Source organism: Dipodomys spectabilis, unplaced genomic scaffold, assembly GCF_019054845.1.
Source record: "Dipodomys spectabilis isolate Male_0828 unplaced genomic scaffold, ASM1905484v1 ptg000193l, whole genome shotgun sequence".
NCBI lineage: Eukaryota > Metazoa > Chordata > Mammalia > Rodentia > Heteromyidae > Dipodomys > Dipodomys spectabilis.
The window spans coordinates 272,501-280,007 of NW_024870870.1; the positions used below are offsets into that span (position 1 = coordinate 272,501).

General features: G+C 64.0%; 1 long non-coding RNA gene across 1 annotated transcript; it reads left to right on the forward strand.

Annotated features, from left to right (window-relative positions):
* Positions 1 to 2,192: 2,192 nt before the first annotated feature.
* LOC122121672 lies at positions 2,193 to 6,890 on the forward strand. Its single transcript, XR_006150005.1, has 3 exons — positions 2,193 to 2,320; positions 4,046 to 4,048; positions 6,881 to 6,890. It is a non-coding gene; the product is annotated as an uncharacterized LOC122121672 (long non-coding RNA).
* Positions 6,891 to 7,507: the final 617 nt, after the last annotated feature.

Genomic DNA, 7,507 nt, shown 5'->3' on the forward strand with positions numbered 1-7,507 from the left:
GCCGCCGTACACACTCTCCACCCCGGAGCCGCACCATCGCAGGCCCCACCCACCGCCACTCCCCCCAACCACACGGGGGAGGGGGGGTGAACGGAGCCGTGGGACGCGGCAAGCCCTGTAGCGGGAGCCACCCCGCCAGAGGCGGGGTAAGGTGCCACTGCGGGGAGCCGGTCCCAGACCGGGCCACCAAGGCCGCAGGGGGTGAGGGCGGGGCGGAGGGGAAGGCAAAGGCAGACCAAGAAGGGGAGGACGGCGGCCACACACTGGCGAGGCCGAGCCCCCCCCCCGACCGATGTGCTAGGCGCCCAGTGCGGGAAAGCCAGTGGAGAAGGGGACCGCCACGAGGGCGCGCAGGCAAGGCAAGGCAGGGGCCCGAGGCATGGCGCCCCGCGGTGGCGCAGGACGGGAGAGGAGCGCGGGGACGTGGGGAGCGAGTGCAGAGACAGAGGTGGGCCGACAGGGAAAAGCGGAAGTGGCGGCGGCCCCCAGCAGCTGGGGAATGCGATGCGCCACGTGGGCCCGGACGCGGGAGGGGTTGGCAGAGCAGGGGCAGAGGGAAGCTGGTGATCTGGACAAGGACGTCCGCGGAGGCAGCGGGGGGGGGGGGGGGGGGGCGACACCGCGGCCGGGAGGGCCCGCAGGCCCGCTCGGCAGCAGCGGGACGTAGGGCACGTGCCCATCCGCTCCTGGCCGCCCGGGCCTGGAACCCGGTCCCACCACGGCTACCCGCAGCCGGCGGGTGACACAACCCACCCGCAACATGCCTTAACCCGGGCACCGGCTCGCCCACCCATGGCACGGGCACCGCGGGGATGGCACCACAGACAGCCACACCCACCAGGCCGACGCCAGCCATGCCATCCCAGCCGGCATCTCTACCGCTCCTTCCTCCTCTCTCGTGCCCCCTCGCCAGCTCACCCGTCCGCAGCCGCGGGAAACACCGGGATGGGGGGAAGGTCCTCACCGGCACAGCCGCCCCGGGAATGGGTGGGCCCCTCCTCCCAGGCCGACCCCGACGTGCGAGAGCGACCACACGGGAACAGACAGACAGCCACGACGACGCAGGAAAGACGACGAGGAGGAGGAGCTCCGAGGGACTGCGGCGCCGGCAACCCCAGCAGATCGCGGAAGGCCACCCTCGTGCTGAGCTCACACTGTACGCGCGCACGTGCGTCAGTGCTCTTTCCGTTAATGATCCTTCCTCAGGTTCACCTACGGAAACCTTGTAACGACTTTTACTTCCTCTAGATAGTTAAGTTCGACTGTCTTCTCAGCACTCCGCCAGGGCCGTGGGCCGACTCCGGCGGGGCCAATCTGAGGGCCTCACTAAACCATCCAATCGGTAGTAGCGACGGGCGGTGTGTACAAAGGGCAGGGACTTAATCAACGCAAGCTTATGACCCACACTTACTGGGAATTCCTCGTTCATGGGGAATAATTGCAATCCCCGATCCCCATCACGAATGGGGTTCAACGGGTTACCCGTGCCTGCCGGCGTATGGTAGGCACACGCTGAGCCAGTCAGTGTAGCGCGCGTGCAGCCGTAGACATCTAAGGGCATGACAGACCTGTTATTGCTCAATCTCGGGTGGCTGAACGCCACTTGTGCCTCTAAGAAGTTGGGGGACGCCGACCGCTCGGGGGTCGCATAACTAGTTAGCATGCCAGAGTCTCGTTCGTTATCGGAATTAACCAGACAAATCGCTCCACCAACTAAGAACGGCCATGTACCACCACCCACGGAATCGAGAAAGAGCTATCAATCTGTCAATCCTGTCAGTGTCCGGGCTGGGTGAGGTTTCCCGTGTTGAGTCAAATTAAGCCCCAGGCTCCACTCCTGGTGGTGCCCTTCCGTCAATTCCTTTAAGTTTCAGCTTTGCAACCATACTCCCCCCGGAACCCAAAGACTTTGGTTTCCCAGAAGCTGCCCGGCGGGTCATGGGAATAACGTCGCCACATCGCCAGTCGGCATCGTTTATGGTCGGAACTACGACGGTATCTGATCGTCTTCGAACCTCTGACTTTCGTTCTTAATTAATGAAAACATTCTTGGCAAATGCTTTTGCTCTGGTCCGTCTTGTGCCGGTCCAAGAATATCACCTCTAGCGGCGCAATACGAATGCCCCCGGCCGTCCCTCTTAATCATGGCCTCAGTTCTGAAAACCAACAAAATAGAACCGCGGTCCTATTCCATTATTCCTAGCTGTGGTATCCAGGCAGCTCGGGCCTGCTTTGAACACTCTAATTTTTTCAAAGTAAACGCTTCGGGCCCCGCGGGACACTCAGCTAAGAGCATCGAGGGGACGCCGAGATGCAAGGGGTAGGGACGGGCGGTGACTCGCCTCGGGGCGGACCGCCCGCCCGCTCCCAAGATCCAACTATGAGCTTTTTAACTGCAGCAACTTTAATATATGCTATTGGAGCTGGAATTACCATGGCTGCTGGCACCAGACTTGCCCTCCAATGGATCCTCACGAAAGGATTTAAAGTGGACTCATTCCAATTACAGGGCCTCGAAAGAGTCCTGTATTGTTATTTTTTATCACTACCTCCCCGGGTCGGGAGTGGGTAATTTGCGCGCCTGCTACCTTCCTAGGATGTGGTAGCTGTTTCTCAGGCTCCCTCTCCGGAATCGAACCCTGATTCCCCGTCACCCGTGGTCACCATGGTAGGCACGGCGACTACCATCGAAAGTTGATAGGGCAGACGTTCGAATGGGTCGTCGCCGCCACGGGGGGCGTGCGATCGGCCAGAGGATATCTAGAGTCACCAAAGCCGCCGTCGCCCGCCCCCCGGCCGGAGCCGGGAGGGAGCTTACCAGGTTGGTTTTGATCTGATAAATGCATGCATCCCCCCCCCCCCGGGAGGGGGTGAGCACCCGTCGGCATGTATTAGCTCTAGAATTACCACAGTTATCCAAGTAGGAGAGGAGTGAGCGACCAAAGGAACCATAACTGATTTAATGAGCCATTCGCAGTTTCACTGTATCGGCAGTGCATACTTAGATATGCATGGCTTAATCTTTGAGACAAGCATATGCTACTGGCAGGATCAACCAGGTAGGGAAGCGCGGGCAAGCCCGGAGGGCCCTGGAACCTCCCCCGCTCCTCCTCCTCCCTCCGGAGAGGGGGGGCGGGTGGGGTGGGGAAGCGGGGGTACAGAGGACACCGGGGATGGCGAGCGCGCTGGAACGTGCCACCAGGTGGCCGACCGCCGGCACGTGGCAAATCTGGCCGAGCGAGGGGAGAGAGAGAGCGACACCGGCGAGCGACAACGGGGGGCTCTCCTCCTCACCTCCTCTGACGCCCATCGTCGCGGGCCAACAGAACGGCGCGCCCAGGCGGCACGGCCGCACGGTGCCCACACACCGCGAACCCGACCCCACAACCCCCCCACCTCTTTCCCGACGGGGGGGGGGCAGAAGGAGCGGAGAGGGAACACAGGCAAAACAGGGCATCCATCTGTCTCTCCACGGGGACCAGATGTAAACGAGCGTGAGCGAGGAGAGGGCAGAACCCAAACCCTCCCTCCCGGCCAGCGGGCAATGGCGAGGAGAAGACGGGGAGCCAACGAGGGGGAGCGAGGGCGGCGAGGCGGATCCCGGGTCACCGCACACCAGAACGACCGGGCAGGCCTGACCGGCCCGAGAGCACACACGAGGGTGGGCGCAGAGCGGGCGCGGGAAGGGAGGGAGTCGCGGACCTTGATTCGGGAGACCGATGCCACCGACCAGCGAACGCCGGCAGCGACCGGGAAGACCGACACGGGTGGGCCAAGCCGGCCACCAACTAGACCCAACTGCCACCATCCAGGACGGCGGCGCGGGCACATGGGCGCAAGCAGGCAACCGCGCGGTGACGAGCAGTGAGAGGAAGAGCACGGAGAGGGCAGAGGAACCCGTGGCCAGTGGGGGAAGGGCACCGCACCGCACCCAAACGCGAGGGCACCACATCACCGACACCCCGCCTGCTGGCCCGGCGGGCACAGGAGCGGCAGCGCGCACACACGGATGGGGAGGAGTGCAAGGCCCCTTCTCCGCCCAGAGGCGGTGCACCGAAGTCCACTGTCCAGCCGGCCAGCCGGCCGGGTCGCGTGTGGCGCACACCCGAGCGGCCATAAAGCCAGGGGCGACACAACGCAACGCACACCACATGGCCACGGGGTTTTTCTCCACCTCCCTCAGAAGCCGGCACGAATTCACTTGCTCGCACGGATGCGGGGGCCGAGCACACAACGACCCTCGCCACCGCGGACTGGCTGTGCCGGCAGGGGGTCGGGGGTCTGCGGCGACGACCCATCGGCGACAGGTCACCGGCCAATGACTGCAGCCGAAGGCGGTGGCAGGGACCCCGGGAGGTGGGCGACACCAAACACAACGCACGCGAGCACACTCACACGCAGACACCGCCGGCACAGAGCAGACAGGGCCAGGCATGGAAACCAGGGTTGCGCCGGGCACGCGGCGGAGACACACCAAGAGAGAGCACAACACCCCGGATCCGGGACAGGGGCGGGGACGAAGCCACATGGCTCGAGACGGAAGAGACGATGAGGGCAAGCCTACGCAGGGCGAAGCAGGAGGGAGGCGCTGGAACCCGGGACAACCGCGCAGGCACGCGAGGCGGCACCCAGCGGGAGGAGGCACGTGATGCCGGCTTCGGGCCCTTGGATGGCCAACTCCCGAGCGAGGGACGCACGCGGGAATCTCACCACCATCGCCCCCGTGGCGTACCGGTAGTCCCGCTGGCAGGAGCCCTCACGTCATGAGCAAAACCGATCTGGGAAGACCCTTCAAAAGCCACCGCCGCCGCTACGACGTGCCTCCCCCACACCGGGAGAGCAGCCTCACGAGCTGAGCGCTGTCTCCCCCCCCAAGAGAACACCACACAACGCCCAACTCGACCGTCCGCCGGTGGCCGGCCACCAGGCCAAACCTGTGAGGATAGCGGAAGGCTGATGCGGGTGAGGAGGGCATGCCGGAAGCACAACAAGAAGAGCAGTGGGAGGGTCACCGGGTCGGGTCACTGGGGTGAGAGGCAAGTGAGCAAGTGGCCAACCCCTCACACGGGTGAGTGGCGCAGCCGCAGACCAACGGGGAGGTGAGACCTTTCTGGGCACAGCCGGCACGCCAGGTAAACGAACGCGGGATCTCACCACTCCCAACTCCGGGGCGGACCTGCGCAATGCCTGGGACACCGAGCCGGCCGACCAGCGGACCGGAAACCCCCACCGTGGCAGTGGCAGGCCCCCCCAAAAGAGGCCCGAGAGGGAACAGGCAGCTCGCACACAACTCAAAGACCCCGTGAACGCCGCGAAGCCGCCTGCGCCAGCAGGGCCCCACCACATCCATCCACACTGCCGGGCACAGCACCCATCATCGACCGCCTCTTTTTCGGCCGCGTGAGCAAGGGCCCACACACACCGGGATCCTCGGCTCCGGAGGGCCAGAACCCCCCTGAGCGGCACACCACCACGGGCACAGCGGCCCCGGAACACCGCGGGGCCCAGCGCCCGCACAGCACCATCATCACCAACGGGCGGCGGCCCACACAGACGCTCGGGAACAGCGTTGCCAGGAGCCGGAGGGGGAGGGGGACGAGACCCCCAAAAACCCCACGGCACACCAAGCACGAGGTCCGGAAGCCACACACCACACGTCCTCGCATTGTGACCCGGCATGGGCTCCAGGCTCCGCCACTCGACACACCGCACGCAAGGCAGGGGCGGGGACGTATCGGGAACGTCCTCCACTCACCACACCAGAGGACGGCCAGGGAGAGGCCTCGCGGGACCCTCCCCCAGCTCGGAGGGGGGAGGCGCAGGAAAGCAGTTACTGACATGGGCAGCCACTAACGCTCAAAAGCGGGACAGGGAGCGGCAGGGCCGTGGGAGCCCATCGGGTGCGGGCCCCCACCAACCCAGCAGCGCACGCCGCTTCCCGAACGAGGATCGCTAGAGAACCTCTCCTCACTCTGAGGGTGGCCCGCACCCAACCCCGACGGGAACCCCGCCGGGACCAGCACACATCAGAGGCGTCCATCCTTCCCACCACGGGGGCAGGGAGGGGTGGGGCAGGGGGGTTCTGCGGCAGCAGCAACACCAACCCTGGTCAGTCGGCCTTGCCGTGCGGGGCCAGAGCAAAGTCGCGCACACGGGAGGAAAACCCGCACAGGCCCGGCTCACCTCCCACTGCAACATCTAAGGTCCCCCGGTGCAATAAAAGCCAGGTGACATGGCAGGGAAGACAAGCCAGGACCAGGGCGGCAGCTCATGCTGGGAAGCCACCACCCAGCGCAACAAGGGAAGAGCGCTCCTCTGGGGAACCGCCTCGACGCCCCCAGCAGAGATGTCAACCTCAACGGTAACTTCTCACTCACACAAGCCCCACGAACCCAAGGATGGCCGGGACACACCACGGGCAGCAGGGTGGCACAAGGCAGCGGACAATGCCAGGATCGGGAACGACACAGCCACTCAGCCTCAGGCACCTGAGAGGACCGACCGGGAGCGTTCCGGGAGCACCGCAAGAGGGCAGAGCACTAGGCGCGGCTTTTCACACCACACAGCATGGGCAAGCACGGAGCACCGACCCTCCCTCTCTGTGGAGAGAGCCAACCCCCGTGCCGATAACGAGTCACGGGAAGAGAGGAGCCAGATCAGGGCGACCTCCTCCTCCAGCGTGTACAAGTCCCCGACCTCCCGGCGAGGGCAGGGAGAGCGCAGCCGGACCCGGTTGCCACACCCCTGCCTCCCCGCATACCACCGGCGCCGGCACGGTGGGACGGTGAGGGCAGGGGTCCACGGACAGAACGAGAAGAGCGTTCCCATTCACCATAAATGTCCGTCCCTTGCCTGGCCCAGCTTAGGCCCGGGCCCGAAGGAGATCGCAACATCACCACATCAATCACACCGAGGGGGTGGAGAAGACAGCCACACGGCACTCGGGAGGCGGTGGCCCAGGAAGCTCGGCTCCTGAGAGGGGCCAACAGCCTGGGATAAAAGCGTAGCAGGACAGACACCCTTTCGTGAGTAACGAGCGAAGTAAAAAGAAAAAAGAAAAAAAAACGAAAAAAAGAAATGAAAAAATACCACGGGCTTAAACCTCCCTGGCACTCGGGATAACCAGGACACCTCTGCCGGGCACAGGACCGAAGAAGCTAGAAAGGGAGAAAAGAAAAAAAAGAAAAGAAAAGCCACGGACAGCGCTTGGGAGTAGCGCAGCTCAGCGGCCGACCAGGCGGCGGAGAAGGACCTAGAACAGGTGATGCCAGGGGAAGACAGACCGGTGGAAAGACAGACCGACTGACCGACCGACCGACCAACGGCACGGCACGTGTTTTCCCTCCTATGTGGATGCTAGACCTAAACTATAACTGGACATGGTAAGCTACACAGCACTCCGGGCAAACAGAGTGTGTGTGCCCCCATGTGTGTGACACACATACTGTCCTTTTGTCAGAAGGTGTAACTTCTCTGAGCATTTAAGATATTGCAGAGAAGACATAAG